The following is a 17,654-nucleotide window of genomic DNA, read 5'->3' as shown; positions in this document are numbered from 1 at the left end:
GAGGCTGCCGTCGCCGCAGGGCCTGGCCAGCGGTGGGAATAGTAGGGGGCGGTGAGGCCTCTACGGCAGCACAGCCGGCCACGGGAGCGAGGAGCATGCGGCATGACCGGCGCTGCTTTGGGCGGCTGGAGCAAGAAGACCAGAGGTTGAAGAAGCACTACGGCCATTGGATGGACATCGTACGGTCACTGGAGCTAGAATCGTTCATATTGACTAAGTTGACAACGCCCTTCGTCCCCGTCAACTTAGTAGGCCCACACGTCAGCCTCCCACCAAGGTGGGTCCCAGCTAGCCGGGGGAGTATTCATTTTTTTATGCGTGATAAGGAGGCACTTCCGGTGGGTCCGAGCTGACAGCGGGGGGAACATTTTTTTTCGCGAAATACGATGGCCCGTCAGGTGGGTCCCAGCAGTCAGGGGGCAAACGTTTTTTCGCAAAATACGGTGGCCCGTCCAGTGGGTCCCTGCTGTCAGTTGGAGGAATCATTATTTTCCGCGTAATAAGGAGGCACTTTTGCTGCGTCCGTGGACCCAGCGGAGACTCTCCACGTACAGTATACTTCCGATGGAAGTCGTTCCTTGACCATGTTTACCTCGCCGCGTTCCGTTGCATGCATGCATCCATGGGCGTGGTGCGTCCCCACTGTCAGCCTCTCACGTACATTCATCTTATAATGAATCTCGATTGTTGACCACGTTGACCACACCGTGTCGAGCGCACCCAGACTGGAAGGACATGGAGATGGGGAAGACAGGGCAGTGGAGTCGCAGATGGAGAGGAGTGGGAAACTTCACTGGTTCGGGTGCGCGGCAGCACAGCCGCGGTGCCGCCCATGGGAGACAGGAGCAAGAACAGAGGTTGAAGAAGGAGCACGGCTGTTGGATTAACATCCAACGGTCCAGCTGCTAGAATCATTTGTTGATTAAGTTGACAAAGCCGTGCATACACGTCCGCTTACTAGGCCCACAAGTCAGTCACCAAATCTGACGGGTCCCAGCTGTCAATGGGATGAATAATTTTTTTCGCAAAACAAGGAGCCACTTCCTTCCGTGCGAAGATACAGCCGGTGGTCCCAGCTGTCAGGTGGAGGAAACATTTTTTCACCTTAATAAGGAGGAACTTTCCTTGCGTGCGACCATGGACCTCGTGGGTCCCAGCCGTCAGGCTCTCCACGTACAGTCCTCTTTCGATGACTCTTGTTTGTTGACCATGCCGCACCGAACGCAGTGAGGCGGTGGACGATGGCGAGGCCCCAGACGGGAACGACTCGGAGATGGGAAAATGCGGCAGTGGAGTCGCAGATTGAGAGGAGGAGAAGGGCTATAGTAGGCTGGTTGATTTAGAACATTTTGATTTAGTTGATTTAGAACATTTTGATTTAGAGTATTTCGTATGCTAGGGGATTTAGTAGGCTAGTTGATTTAGTATGAACCAATTTATTGTTATTTTTTCTGTACATGGAGAGGTAGATGCTTTTGTTTTTTGTAATAAGTTATTTTTTGGCAAAATGTAGGTGCCAATTTAGTTAAATTTGTCACTTGTTCTTTTAATCAATTATCTTAGGCAATAGGGGCCAAATTAGATGAAATGTCTTGGTAGGTGGTACCCTTATTTGGTAGATATTTGTGAAAAGTTTTTTCGGCAATAGGTGCCACCGAAATGCTTTATTAGGTGGTACCTTGTCATCTAATATGTTAATAGATCTTAGGATTATAATTGTCCATAAAATTGCTTCTCGCGGAAGAACCAAAAATATCACATGCTACTGTTTTTCTTTCCTGTGAAGTGGATCGTTAATCCTTTGCTCATATTGCTTTAGGAAAATGGCGCCACCACCACCACCACTATGTCGACTGTGCAAGTCAAGGTGCGCTAGCAGCCTTGCAACTGGCAAGCTATTCGACATCTACTTCCAGCCGAGTTTTCGTCATGCGGCGGTAAGAAATTAGATGAAATGTAACAACTATTTTAGTTTTAGTGTTGGCATTACTGCATTGTGTCATTTTGCTTCTTTTACACAGATTGTCCCATGCAATGTGAGGTTGAAATTCAACAAGCTGACAGGAGACACTTTGACATTTGAGGCTCCTGGGGGGCGTACACTATGGAGGTTGAGAAAGGAAGCAATATGTCACAGATTGGAGGAGATGGATGGGCCCGTTTCCTCGCCCACATGCGTCTTACTGGTGGTGAGTTGATCAGCTTCTCCTTCAGAGCAGAAAGACCCAAGCTGGCTGTCATTTATCTCAACCTGCTGGAAGATGATGAAGATGATGAAGATGATGAAGATGATGAAGATGATGAGGACCCACTCGATGAAGATGATGAGAACCCACTTCATGAAGCCATCGTAGCTCAAAGAATGAGGCTGAGCGAGGAGGAGGTGTGCAACCTATGGGACATAATTCCGCCACGTGATGACTTTGTCGGGGTGCCATTCCTGACCCACCTGACAAGTACCATGGTCGATCGGCATGAAATGGTATGTTATACTGACTGTGGTAATTTGATGATATATATATGCTTTATTGTTATACCTACAAATGCAAATTATCCGATGATATGCTTAGTGAATCCGATGATATGCTTAGTGTAGAGTCCAATGATATGCTTTGTGGAATCTAGTTGATGATATGCTTTAGTGTAGAGTCTGATCACATGCTTATTAGTGTAGAATCCAAGGAACTATTAATAGTGTAGATAATCCATATATACTTATTAGTAGAATTCATGATTAATTAGTACAAATACGTAGTACTGTGTCTTTTGATAGTGTAGAAATCTAGACTTAATAGAAATATATTTGCAAGAGTTTGTGCGAGGCTATTTATTAATTGATATATTTTCTTATTCAGAAATTGCCAAAGAACCTATCTGTGAGTTGTGGTATCGATCCTGATGAAGAAGGCTCAGCTGGACTACGCCTTACCGCAAGGGGCTCCGTCACCACCTGTACTTACTGCATGGACACAGACGGTCGCACACACTTAAACTCGGTTGGGTGGAAGAGATTCCTTGTTGGCAAGAATCTTCGTTTTGGACAGGCCATCCTAGTTACTATCAGGAACACCCACTGCCCAGGCTTGAGGATGATGATCATCGTCGATATCATCTAGAACTACATATGTGTGTGTGTGGCTATATCATCTAGAACTACATATGATGATCATCATCGATATCATGTAGAACTACATATGATGATCGTCGTCGATATTATCTAGAACTACATATGATGATCATCGTCCATATCACCTAGTACTTCTTGAGGATGCATGTTGAGTATATATGAAATTGTTATCTAGTACTCCCTCCGTTCCAAATTACTCGTCGTGGTTTTAATTCAAATTTGAACTAGAACCATGACGAGTAATTTGGCACCGAGGGAGTACTACCTAGTACCTATAATGCTTTATGAAATTGATATCTAGTAGTACCTAGTATCTGGAAATTGCAGTTTATTGAAGCTGAAACAGGGTAGGAAGCCAGGGGTAAATGATGAAAGATATAGCAGTAGCGCGGGGCCAGAAAATCTCTACAGCTAATTAATAGTAGCGCGTTCCGGAAAAGCGCTGCTGATATAGTCAATAGTAGTAGCGCGGGTACAGACCGCGCTACTACTAACAGTTAGCTATAGCGCCTTATCGGTAGCGCGGCTGCCCGCGCTACTGATAGCCTCAAAACCCGCGCTACTACTAGGGTTTTCCCTAGTAGTGCATACTCTGTACCATACTACCATAGTACCCTCTCTAGCTTAGGTTTTTTTATAGATTGTCGTTGTGATGGACGATATACATGAGCAAGGCGGTCCGAGTATGACCGTTGGTGTTGAGCCAGGTGAATACATGCTCGGCGTTCGCATAGGCCTCCATCAAACGTCTAAACAGTAATGTCAGGCACCGCCGGGGCGTGCAGGTGATGGGCTCGCCGTTTGCGTTGCGCCATGAGTAGGACTTTGATTTAGAGGGCGACGTGCATGCATTAGCATGTTTTGACAGCGTGAGCTTGAGTGTCTGACGCGAAGTATTTCATTTTCATTTGGCTGACGAGGGTGCGTTGCAGCGATGAGTCCGTGGTTTGATTCCCCACATACACATAATTTTGGTTTTTACAGTATTTCTTTCTCCATTGACAGGTAGGCCCACGTAGATAGATGAAGAACACGAGCTGATGAGGCGCATGCGGACTGTTTGACTATTCAACTAGACAAATACGGAGCTATACGCTGAGCCAGTGACCGTATAATCACCATATCTCGTATACAATGATCAAAGTGAGCTATCAAGACAAGTTCGATGACCGCCAATGCATTTTACTCAGTAATAAATGACCGGGATTGAAGGGGAATCCAAATTTGCTTCGTCTTCTGTCCTTGAGCTCTTGACAAACCAATGGTTGTCCGGCCACTCCACCCTAGAGCTCTCACCAAGCGTCGTTCATGCCACCGCACCGCACACTAACCGGTAAGGCAGCGATGGCATCCCGCCGTGCCGAGTTCCCTGCCGCCCACGACCGCACACAAAATGGTAGGGAAGCGATGGCATCCCGCCGTGCCGAGTTCATCGCTGCTCGCGACCTCACAACTATGTGGGAGGAATTTGACGATGCCAAGGCCGAATGGGCGGTAGAGCAAGAGGCGGCCAAAGCCGCATAGAGGGAGCGGAAAAGTCAGAAAGCACTAAAGAAAAGAATGGCCCGCCGCCGCAAGAAAGAAAAGGATGCACGCGCTGCTATGGAGAGGTCGGCGGAGATCCAAGCACGGTGGGGTGTCGTTGACAAAGCCGGGAAGGAGAATGACGTCGTCTGGCCAGCATGTGAGAAGTAGTAGTACTAGTAGTTAGTGTGTGTGTGTGTCTATGTCTGAGTACGAGCATGTACCAATACTACTAGATACTACTGTAGTTCTTAGAGCAAATTACCAATACATTAGCCTAGACTAAATGGAAAAATTCCTATCCTAAGAATCAAATGGCATCTCTTTCTCTATAGGAATTGAGATGCATGTCATCTCACTTCCTATGATTTTTATATTCCTATCCTATGAACAAAAGGAGGCCTCTGTTGGAGTAACTACTGTAGCTAGCAGTACTGCTAGTATAGTAGTTTTCTTCAAGAAGCGGAATTCAACGAAGTCATGATGGTTCCTTCGTCCGAGCAACTTCAAAGTGGGAAGTGGGCCTGTGATTTGATGGCTCATTAGTCATTGTTACTGCGGTGCGACGACCTGGGTGACTCTCCCTTGGAGTTCTGCGTGCATGGCAAGTGGACCAGGATGGTCGACGTCCCACATGTTGGCGAACGGAAGTATTCTTTCCGATATCGAGGAGCAAGGAAACTGCGTGGTATAGTATCACTGCTGATTGCTTCGCAAAAAAAATAGTATCACTGCCGATTTATAATTATTTTTTATTTCTGATGAATGCTAGTGTTTCAACTCTTATGACGAAGGGTGCCAAACACAGCACGTGCTGGATGTCCCACACGTCAGCGAAAGGAGTGGGACATGAACATCGTGGTAGAGCCCAGTGTAAAAAAACAGCGTGGTAGAGCGTCTCCACTTATTCCACTTCTGGGTCGGAGACCACACGTAGTAGTACTTAGTGGTATGAACGATACAAAGTGCGACCTGGAGAGAAAGACACATCTAGTTGGAAGGTCTCAGGGCATACACGTAAACAAATATAAAAGATAATATGTGCCTCCAACTAATATAGTAGTAGTAGAGTACTTAGGCACGTACTCCATAACATCACCGTGCATTGCACGTACAACATTTAGTGCTAGTTGATACGTCTCCAACGTATCTATAATTTTTGATTGCTCCATGCTATATTATCTACTGTTTTGGAAATTATTGGGCTTTATTATCCACTTTTATATTATTTTTGGGACTAACTTATTAATCGGAGGCCCAGCCCAGAATCATTGTTTTTGCCTGTTTTAGGGTTTCTAAGAAAAGGAATATCAAACGGAGTCCAAATGGAATGAAACCTTCAGGAACGTGATTTTCTCAACGAAAAAGACCCCGGAGTCTTGGACCCTACGTCAAGAAAGAAAAGAGGAGGCCACGAGGTAGGGGGCGCGCCTACCCCACCCAGGCGCGCCCTCCACCCTCGTGGGCCCCCTGTTGCTCCACCGACGTACTCCTTCCTCCTATATATACCTACGTACCCCCAAACGATCAGATACGGAGCCGAAAACCTAATTCCACCACCACAACTTTCTGTATCCACGAGATCCCATCTTGGGGCCTGTTCCGGAGCTCCGCCGGAGGGGGCATCGATCACGGAGGGCTTCTACATCAACACCATAACCCCTCCGATGAAGTGTGAGTAGTTTACCCCAGACCTACGGGTCCATAGTTAGTATCTAGATGGCTTCTTCTCTCTTTTTGGATCTCAATACAATGTTCTCCCCCTCTCTTGTGGAGAACTATTCGATGTAATCCTCTTTTTGCGGTGTGTTTGTTGAGACCGATGAATTGTGGGTTTATGATCAAGTCTATCTATGAATAATATTTGAATCTTCTCTGAATTCTTTTATGTATAATTGGTTATCTTTGCAAGTATCTTCGAATTATCAGTTTGATTTGGCCTACTAGATTGATCTTTCTTGCAATGGGAGAAGTGCTTAGCTTTGGGTTCAATCTTGCAGTGTCCTTTCCCAGTGACAGTAGGGGAAGCAAGGCACGTATTGTATCGTTGCCATCGAGGATAACAAGATGGGGTTTTCTTCATATTGCATGAGTCTATCCCTCTACGTTATGTCATCTTGCTTAAGGCGTTACTCTGTTTTTAACTTAATACTCTAGATGCATGCTGGATAGCGGTCGATGAGTGGAGTAATAGTAGAAGATGCAGGCAGGAGTCGGTCTACTTTTCTCAGACCTGATGCCTATATACATGATAACACCTAGATATTCTCATAACTATGCTAAGTTCTGTCAATTGCTCAACAGTAATTTGTTCACCCACCGTAGAATACTTATGATCTCAAGAGAAGCCACTAGTGAATCCTATGTCCCCCGGGTCTATATTCATCATATTAATCTCCTACTACTTAGTTATTTCCTTTGCTATTTACTTTGCCTTTATTTTACATTGCATCTTTATCATAAAAATACCAAAAATATTATCTTATCATATCTATCAGATCTCACTCTCGTAAGTGGCCTTATAGGGATTGACAACCCCTATTTGCGTTGGTTGCGAGGATTTATTTGTTTTGTGCAGGTACGAGGGACTCGCACGTAGCCTCCTACTGGATTGATACCTTGGTTCTCAAAAACTGAGGGAAATACTTACGCTACTTTGCTGCATCATCCGTTCCTCTTCGGGGAAAACCAACGCAGTGCTCAAGAGGTTGCAAGAAGGATTTCTGGCACCGTTGCCGAGGAGGTCTACGCAAAAGTCAACATACCAAGTACCCATCACATACCCTTATCTCCCGCATTACATTATTTGCCATTTGCCTCTCGTTTTCCTCTCCCCCACTTCACCCTTGCTGTTTTATTCCCCCCTCTCTCTCTATCCTTCCTCTCTTTCTTTATTTGCCTCTTTTTGCCCACTTGCTTTTTGTTTGCTTGTGTGTTAGTTTGCTTGCTTGTCACGATGGCTCAGGATAATACTAAATTGTGTGACTTCACCAATAACAACAACAATGATTTTATTAGCACTCCGATTGCTCCTCTTACCGATGCTGAATCTTGTGAAATAATACTGCTTTGCTGAAACTTGTCATGAAAGATCCGTTTTCCGGCCTTCCTAGTCAAGATGCCGCTACCCATCTTTATAGCTTCATTGATTTGTGTGACATGCAAAGGAAGAAAGATGTGGATAATGATATTGTTAAATTGAAGCAATTCCCTTTTTCGCTTAGAGATCGTGCTAAAGCTTGGTTTTCGTCTTTGCCTAAAAATAGTATTGATTAATGGAACAAGTGCAAAGATGCTTTTATCTCTAAGTATTTTCCTCCTACTAAGATCATCTCTCTTAGAAACGATATTATGAATTTTAAGAAACTTGATCATGAACATGTTGCACAAGCTTGGGAGAGAATGAAATTAATGATACGTAATTGCCCTACTCATGGTTTAAATTTGTGGATGATTATACAAAAAATTTATGCCGGATTGAATTTTGCTTCTAGAAATCTTTTAGATTCGGCCGCGGGAGGCACTTTTATGGAAATCACTTTAGGAGAAGCTACTAAACTCCTAGATAATATCATGGTTAATTATTCTCAATGGCATACTGAAAGATCTACTAATAAAAAGGTGCATGCGATAGAAGAATTAATGTTTTGAGTGGAAAGATGGATGAACTTATGAAATTATTTCCTAATAAGAGTGTTTTTTCTGATCCTAATGATATTCCCTTGTCTACTTTGAGAATAATAATGAATCTATGGATGTGAATTTTGTTGGTAGGAACAATTTTGGTAACAACACGTATAGAGGAAATTTCAACCCTAAGCCTTATCCTAGTAATTCCTCTAATAATTATGGTAATTCCTACAACAATTCTTATGGAAATTATAATAAGATGCCCTCTGATTTTGAATCTAATATTAATGAATTTATTACTTTGCAAAATAATTTTAATGCTATGATTGAAGAAAAACTGCTTAAGATTGATGATTTGGCTAGGAACGTTGATAGAATTTCTCTTGATGTTGATTCTTTGAAACTTAGTTCTATTCCACCTAAGCATGATATCAATGAGTCTCTCAAATCCATGAGAATTTCCATTGATGAGTGCAAATAAAGAACCGCTAGGATGCGTGCTAAGAAAGATGCCTTTATAAGAGCGTGTTCTTCTAGTTCCTATGAAAATAAAGATGAAGATCTAAAAGTTATTGATGTGTCCCCTATTAAATCTTTGTTTTGCAATATGAATCTTGATAATGATGGGACTGAACATGATCCACCTTTACCTAGAAGGCGTTCCAAGAATTCGGAATTTGTTGATCTTGATGCTAAATTTGATAAAAGTGGGATTGAAGAAATTAAAACCCTAGATGTTGCTAAACCAACTATGGATTTCAAGGAATTTAACTATGAAAATTGCTCTTTGATTTATTGTATTTCCTTGTTGCAATCCGTGCTAAATTCTCCCCATGCTTATAGTCAAAATAAAGCGTTTACTAAGCATATCGTTGATGCCTTGATGCAATCTTATGAAGAAAAACTTGAATTGGAAGTTTCTATCCCTGGAAAACTTTATGATGAGTGGGAACCAACTATTAAAATTAAAATTAAAGATCATGAATGCTATGCTTTATGTAATTTGGATGCTAGTGTTTCCATGATCCCAAAGACTTTGTGTGATTTGTTAGGTTTCCGTGATTTTGATGATTGCTCTCTAAACTTGCACCTTGCGGATTCCACTATTAAGAAACCTATGGGAAGAATTAATGATGTTCTTATTGTTGCAAATAGGAATTATGTGCCCGTAGATTTTATTGTTCTTGACATGGATTGCAATCCTTCATGTCCTATTATTCTTGGTAGACCTTTCCTTAGAACGATTGGTGCAATTATTGATATGAAGGAAGGAAATATTAGATTCCAATTTCCATTAGGAAAAGCATGGACCACTTTCCTAGAAAGAAAATTAAATTACCTTATGAATATATTATGAGAGCCACTTATGGATTGCCTACCAAAGATGGCAATACCTAGATCTATTCTTGCTTGTTATGCCTAGCTAGGGGCATTAAACGATAGCGCTTGTTGGGAGACAAACCAATTTTATTTGTATTCCTTGCTTTTTGCTCCTGTTTAGTAATAAATAATTTATCTAGCCTCTGTTTTGGGTGTGTTTTTTTGTGTTTAATTAGTGTTTGTGCCAAGTAGAACCGTTGGGAAGACTTGGGGAAAGTCTTGTTGAACTTGCTGTAAAAAACAGAAACTTTAGCGCTCAAGAGAACTACTGCCATTTTTCTTTGGAAAGCGCTATTTAGTTAATTCTTTTGGAACATGATTAATAGATAAATTCCTCACGTCCATCAATTTATTTTAGAATTTTTGGGGTTCCAGATCATGCGCTAGCTACAGATTACTACAGAATGTTCTGTTTTTGACAGATTCTGTTTTTCGTGTGTTGTTTGCTTATTTTGATGAATCTATGGCTAGTAAAATAGTTTATAAACCATAGAGAAGTTTGAATACAGTAGGTATAACACCAATATAAATAAATAATGAGTTCATCACAGTACCTTGTAGTGGTCTTTTATTTTCTTTCGCTAATGGAGCTCACGAGATTTTCTACTTGAAGTTTTGTGTTGTGAAGTTTTCAAGTTTTGGGTAAAGATTTGATGGATTATGGAACAAGGAGTGGCAAGAGCCTAAGCTTGGGGATTCCCATGGAACCCCCAAGATAATCTAAGGACACCTAAAAGCCAAAGCTTGGGGATGCCCCGGAAGGCATCCCCTCTTTCGTCTACTTCTATCGGTAACTTTACTAGGAGCTATATTTTTATTCGCCACATGATATGTGTTTTGCTTGGAGCGTCTTGTATTATTTGAGTCTTTACTTTTTAGTTTACCACAATCATCCTTGCTGTACACACCTTTTGAGAGAGCCATACATGATTTGGAATTTGTTAGAATACTCTATGTGCTTCGCTTATATCTTTTGAGTTATATAATTTTGCTCTAGTACTTCACTTATATCTTTTTAGAGCACGATGGTGGATTTGTTTTATAGAAACCATTGATCTCTCATGCTTCACTTAGATTATTTTGAGAGTCTTAAATAGCATGGTAATTTGCTTAAAATCTTAATATGCTTGGTATATAAGATTAGTAATAAAACTTTCTTATGAGTGTGTTGAATACTATGAGAAGTTTGATGCTTGATAATTGTTATGAGATATGGAGATGGTGATATTAATGTCATGCTAGTTGAGTAGTTGTGAATTCGAAGAATACTTGTGTTGAAGTTTGTGATTCCCGTAGCATGCACGTATGGTGAACCGTTATGTGATGAAGTCAGAGCATGATTTATTTTTTGATTGTCTTCCTTATGAGTGGCGGTCAGGGACGAGCGATGGTCTTTTCCTACCAATCTATCACCCTAGGAGCATGCGCGTAATACTTTGCTTTGATAACTTGTAGATTTGTGCAATAAGTATATGAGTTCTTTATGACTAATGTTGGGTCCATGGATTATACGCACTCTCACCCTTCCACCTTTGCTAGCCTCTCTAATACCGCTCACCTTTCCCTGGTATCATACACCCACCATATACCTTCCTCAAGACAGACACCATACCTACCTATTATGGCATTTCCATAGCCATTCCGGGATATATTGCCATGCAACTTTTCACCGTTCCATTTATTATGACACAGTCCGTCATTGTCATATTGCTTAGCATGATCATGTAGTTGACATCATATTTGTGGTAAAGCCATTGTTCATAATTCTTTCATACATGTCACTCATGAGTCATCGCATATCCCTGTACACCACCGGAGGCATTCATATAGAGTCATATTTTTTTCTAAGTATCGAGTTGTAATTATTGAGTTGTAAGAAAAATAAAAGTGTGATGATCATCATTATTAGAGCATTGTCCCAGTGAGGAAAGGATGATGGAGACTATGATTCCCCCACAAGTCAAGATGAGACTCCGGACGAAGATTAAAAAAAGAGAAAGAAAAGAGGCCATGAAAAAAGAAAAAAGGCCCAAATAAAAAATGAGAGAAAAAGAGAGAAGGGACAATGCTACTATCCTTTTATCACACTTGTGCTTCAAATTGGCACCATGATATTCATAGTAGAGAGTCTCTCATGTTATCACTTTCTTATACTAGTGGGAATTTTTCATTATAGAACTTGGCTTCTATATTCCAATGATGGGCTTCCTCAAAATGCCCTAGGTCTTCATGAGCAAGCAAGTTGGATGCACACCCACTTAGTTTCTTTTTGAGCTTTCATATACTTATATCTCTAGTGCATCCGTTGCATGCCAATCCCTACTCACTCACATTGATATCTATTGATCGGCATCTCCATAGCCCGTTGATACGCCTAGTTGATGTGAGACCATCTTCTCCTTTTTGTCTTCTCCACAACCACCACTCTATTCCACCTATAGTGCTATATCCATGGCTCACGCTCATGTATTGCGTGAAGATTGAAAAAGTTTTGAGGATGTCAAAAGTATGAACCAATTTCTTGGCTTGTCATCGGGGTCGTGCATGATTTAAATATTTTGTGTGGTGAAGATAGAGCATAGCCAGACTATATGATTTTGTAGGGATAACTTTCTTTGTCCATGTTATTTTGAGAAGACATAATTGCTTTGTTAGAATGCTTGAAGTATTATTATTTTTATGTCAATATTAAACTTTTGTCTTCAATCTTTCAGATCTGAATATTCATACCACAATTAAGAAGAATTACATTAAAATTATGCCAAGTAGCACTCTGCGTCAAAAATTCTGTTTTTATCATTTACCTACTCGAGGACGAGCAGGAATTAAGCTTGGGGATGCTGGATACGTCTCCAACGTATATATAATTTTTGATTGCTCCATGCTATATTATCTACTGTTTTGGACATTATTGGGCTTTATTATCCACTTTTATATTATTTTTGGGACTAACTTATTAACCAGAGCCCCAGCCCAGAATCAATGTTTTTTTCCTGTTTTAGGGTTTCGAAGAAAAGGAATATCAAACGGAGTCCAAACGGAATGAAACCTTCGGGAACGTTATTTTCTCAACGAACAAGACCCGAGAGTCTTGGACCCTACGTCAAGAAAGAAAAGAGGAGGCCACGTGGTAGGGGGGCGCGCCTACACCACCCAGGCGTGCGCTCCATCCTCGTGGGCCCCCTGTTGCTCCACCGATGTACTCCTTCCTCCTCTATATACCTACGTACCCCCAAACGATCAGATACGGAGCCAAAAACCTAATTCCACCGCCGCAACTTTCTGTATCCACGAGATCCCATCTTGGGGCATGTTTCGGAGCTCCGCTGGAGGGGGCATCGATCACGGAGGGCTTCTACATCAACACCATAGCCCCTCCGATGAAATGTGAGTAGTTTACCTCAGACCTACGGGTCCATAGTTAGTAGCTAGATGGCTTCTTCTCTCTTTTTGGATCTCAATACAATGTTCTCCCCCTCTCTTGTGGAGAACTATTCGATGTAATCTTCTTTTTGCGGTGCGTTTGTTGAGACCGATGAATTGAGGGTTTATGATCAAGTCTATCTATGAATAATATTTGAATCTTCTCTGAATTCTTTTTTGTATGATTGGTTATCTTTGCAAGTCTCTTCAAATTGTCCGTTTAGTTTGGCCAACTAGATTGGTAGTTCTTTCCATGGGAGAAGTGCTTAGCTTTTGGTTCAATCTTGCGGTGTCCTTTCCCAGTGACAGAAGGGGCAGCAAGGCACGTATTGTATCGTTGCCATCGAGGATAACAAGATGGGGTTTTCTTCATATTGCATGAGTCTATCCCTCTACATCATGTCATCTTGCTTAAGGCGTTACTCTGTTTTTAACTTAATACTCTAGATGCATGCTGGATAGCGGTCGATGAGTGGAGTAATAGTAGTAGATGCAGGCAGGAGTCGGTCTACTTGTCTCGAACATGATGCCTATATACATGATAATACCTAGATATTCTCATAAGTATGCTCAATTCTGTCAATTGATCAACAGTAATTTGTTCACCCACCGTAGAATACTTATGATCTCAAGAGAAGCCACTAGTGAATCCTATGGCCCCCGGGTCTATATTCATCATATTAATCTCCTACTACTTAGTTATTTCCTTTGCTATTTACTTTGCCTTTATTTTACTTTGCATCTTTATCATAAAAATACCAAAAATATTATCTTATCATATCTATCAGATCTCACTCTCGTAAGTGGCCTTATAGGGATTGACAACCCCTATTTGCGTTGGTTGCGAGGATTTATTAGTTTTGTGCAGGTACGAGGGACTCACGCGTAGCCTTCTACTGGATTGATACACTACTAGGAAAAGGGCTATAGATGGAATTGACACTAATGGCGCACTAGACATGTGGTGCGCCATTACTATATACTAATGGCGCACCATCTGTTGGTGCACCATTAGTGTGGAAGACACTAATGGCGCACCAGGCACACGGTGCGCCACTAGTAACAAAATGTTTTTTTTCATTTTTTCAAACATACTAATGGCGCATCCGGGCAGAGTGCGCCATTAGTAGTTAGAACTACTAATGGCGCACCAGCCATAGAGTGTGCCACTACTGTATTTTTTTTTACTTTTTTGCGAAACTACTAATGGCGCACCGTTGCATAGTGCGCCATTACTAGTTTAAACTAGTAATGGTGCACTGTGCCACGGTGCGCCATTAGTATAAAAATTATTTTTTTACTTTTTTGCAAAACTACTAATGGCGCATCTCTGTGTGGTGCGCCATTAGTATGTTGGGTTACTAATGGCGCATGTCTGTGTGGTGCGCCATTAGTAACCTGGGACCAGCTAGATATTTTTGGACAGCCACACCTACACACTCACTTTCCCCACTTCATTCCCCCCACCTCCTTCTCTAAGCTTGTTGGCTGCCTCCTCCTCCTCACCTCATTTGCACCATAGATTCATCAAAATTAAGTGTTCAAATTACCTTTTTTTGATAGGTAAGTAAGGGGAAAGCTATCTTCATGTTGTAGATCTACTTTTTTTCTCCCTAGCTCGCTCCAACAATGTGCACATGCACTTTTTGTGGCCTAGCTAGATCTATGTATGTTTGTGGTGTTGCATATGTTTGTGGTGTTGCATATATGTTTGTGTTTGCAGGTACCAGTATTTGAAATGCGATAGTTGCCAATATTTTGCCGGAATGTTGATTCATTTCCGTTTCGGCGAGAATTTTGGCACTATGCATTCTTTTCGGTCCTATTTTTAGGGAAAGTCAAGCCAAATTTTTTCTTGGTTCTAAAATATCGTTTTGCTCTACCCCGCAGGCGACCATGGTCCGCACGATGACCGAAGGCATCATGAATAGGTTTTTGAGCTCTGCGAAGGCCGATATGCTTCAAAAGAACGAGACGGAGATAAGATGTCCGTGTCGAAGATGCAAGTTGAAGAGACTTATTGCGGACCCGGATTCCGGGCGGGTGCGGGACCAACTGCTCTTGCGTGGTTTCATGGATGGCTATCGGTGGCAAGGTGATGAAGATGACTATGAAGTCGTCCATGGGGGCCGGGCAAGAAATGAGGAAGGGCAGCAAGACAACCACCGCGGCTCGGGCGGGCGAGAAGACGAAGAATCTCCAGGACATGATCACGACGGTGATGCTGTACACAGTCATCATGTAGAAGATGACGGACATGATGATGAGGAAGATGCCAGAGCAGACGAAAGGCATGATCATGAAGATCTAGATGCCGGAGGAGCAAACGACAATGGACCATCGATGGGCTGGGTGCAGGACCCTCATATTCAAGAGCTGCTTCTCAAGCAGACGGATAATGCAAGAGCTGCCGCCCGAGAGAAAGCCAAGCTGGATCAACTGGAGATAGACGCGGTTACTCCATTGTATGAAGGATGCCGACCCGAGGATACCCGCCTGAAAGTAACGCTCATGGCTTTGGAGATGAAGGTAAAACACAAAATGACCGACGCATGCTTCGACGAGAACATGTCATTCTGGCACGAACGTCATCCCAAGGGGAACAAGTGCCCGACCAGTTTTGAGGAGGCGAAGAAAGTCGTGTGTCCTCTGGATTTACCGCACGTGAAATACCATGTGTGCATGAACAATTGCATCATTTATCGGGGCGAGCACGCGGAGTCTACCATATGTCCGGTGTGCGGCGTCACTTGATACAAGAAGAGGAAGAAAGCTCCTCGAAAAGTGGTGTGGTACTTTCCGATCACTCCTCATCTGCAGCGGTATTTCGCGGACCCTAAGGTAGCAAAGCTCCTGCGTTGGCACGCGGATAGGGAGGAGAAGAAGCGAGAAGATGACGCAAATGATCCGGAGATAAATAAAAAAGACAAGATGCTGAGTCACCCTAAGGATGGGAGCCAGTGGCAAGCGTTGAATTTTGAACACCCAGAATTTGGGAAGGATCCAAGGAACATCGTGCTGGGTGCGAGCACCGATGGAGTCAATCCGTATGGCAGCCAGAGAAGCACACATAGCACCTGGCCTGTGTTTGTGTGGATGTACAACCTTCCCCCCTGGTTGTGCATGAAGAGGAAGTACATTCACATGAGTATGCTAATTGAAGGGCCGAAACAACTAGGGAACGACATCAATCTGTATCTGGGGCTGCTGAAAGAGGAGCTAGACAGGCTGTGGAAAACGCCAGCCAATACGTGGGACGCCACAGAGAAAGAATATTTCCCTATGAGAGCCGCACTGCTCACGACGGTGCACGACTATCTCGGTTACGGATATCTCGCGGGGTAGGTGGTCCATGGATTTTTTGGAAGCGTCAGGTGCATGGATTAAACAACGTATCGCCAGCTAGATAGAGATCCCGGGTCTTCGAAAACCGTGTTCATGGGACATCGAAGGTGGCTTCGCGATGATGACCCGTGGAGGAAACGCAAGGATCTGTTCGATGGTGAAACCGAACTCCGAAGACGCCCGCGTACGAGGAGCGGCGAGGAAATAGACGGGCTGTTGAAAAATTGGAAAGATTGCCTACTGCCGGGAAAGAAGCAAAAGGTGCCAGGGCCGGGAAAGAAGCGAAAGGCGCCAGAGCCGCTGTTGAAGGTATGGAAAACAAGGTCTATTTTCTGGGACTTGCCATACTGGAAGATCCACCGTGTGCCTCACAGCCTTGATGCCATGCATATCACAAAGAACGTGTGCGAGAGTCTGCTTGGTACCCTGCTCAATATGCTAGAGAGGACCAAAGATGGGCCGAAAGCAAGGGCAGACTTGAAATCAATGGGCATCAGGCAGGAGCTTCACGCTAATGATGATGATGATGATGATGATGATGATGATGAGGCGAAGCAGGACACAGAAAGTCGTCGCAAAGGCAAAAAGGCCAAGAAGACCGGAAATGACTACCCTCCCGCGTGCTTCACTCTAAGTCAGGAGGAGATTGAGTAGTTTTTCACCTGCCTCGTAGGAGTAAAACTTCCTTACGGTTACGAGGGGAAGATAAGCAGATACCTAGACCCAGCAAAGCAGAAGTTCAGCGGGATGAAGTCTCATGACTGTCACGTGCTGATGACGTAGATACTTCCAGTTGCAATCCATGGGATCATGGACGCGCACGTCCGTGAAACGCTATTTGGCCTATGCAACTTTTTCGACGTCATCTCTCGGAAGTCGGTTGGCGTGAGGCAACTCAGAAGGCTACAGGAAGAGATCGTGGTGATACTATGCGAGCTTGAGATGTACTTCCCGCCCGCATTCTTCGACGTTATGGTGCATCTGCTGGTCCATATCGTGGAGGATATCATCCAACCTGGGCCGACGTTCCTGCACAGCATGATGCCGTTCGAAAGGATGAATGGTGTCATCAAAGGATACGTTCGCAACATGTCACGTCCAGAGGGAAGTATAGCCAGGGGCTTTCTGACAGAAGAGTGCATCTCCTACTGCACGAATTATCTAGGCATCGAGAACCCCGTTGGTCTTCCCGTTAACAGGCACCTCGGCAGGCTCGCTGGATGGG

General features: G+C 43.3%; 1 pseudogene; it reads left to right on the top strand.

Annotated features, from left to right (window-relative positions):
* Positions 1-15,595: 15,595 nt before the first annotated feature.
* Positions 15,596-17,083, top strand: LOC147984664 (uncharacterized; annotated as a pseudogene).
* The last annotated feature ends 571 nt before the right edge of the window (positions 17,084-17,654 follow it).

This window comes from Triticum urartu, chromosome 2A, assembly GCF_056163025.1.
Source record: "Triticum urartu cultivar PI428250 chromosome 2A, HENAU_Tu73, whole genome shotgun sequence".
Classification (NCBI taxonomy): domain Eukaryota; kingdom Viridiplantae; phylum Streptophyta; class Magnoliopsida; order Poales; family Poaceae; genus Triticum; species Triticum urartu.
This window is presented reverse-complemented; position numbering and strand designations above follow the sequence as displayed.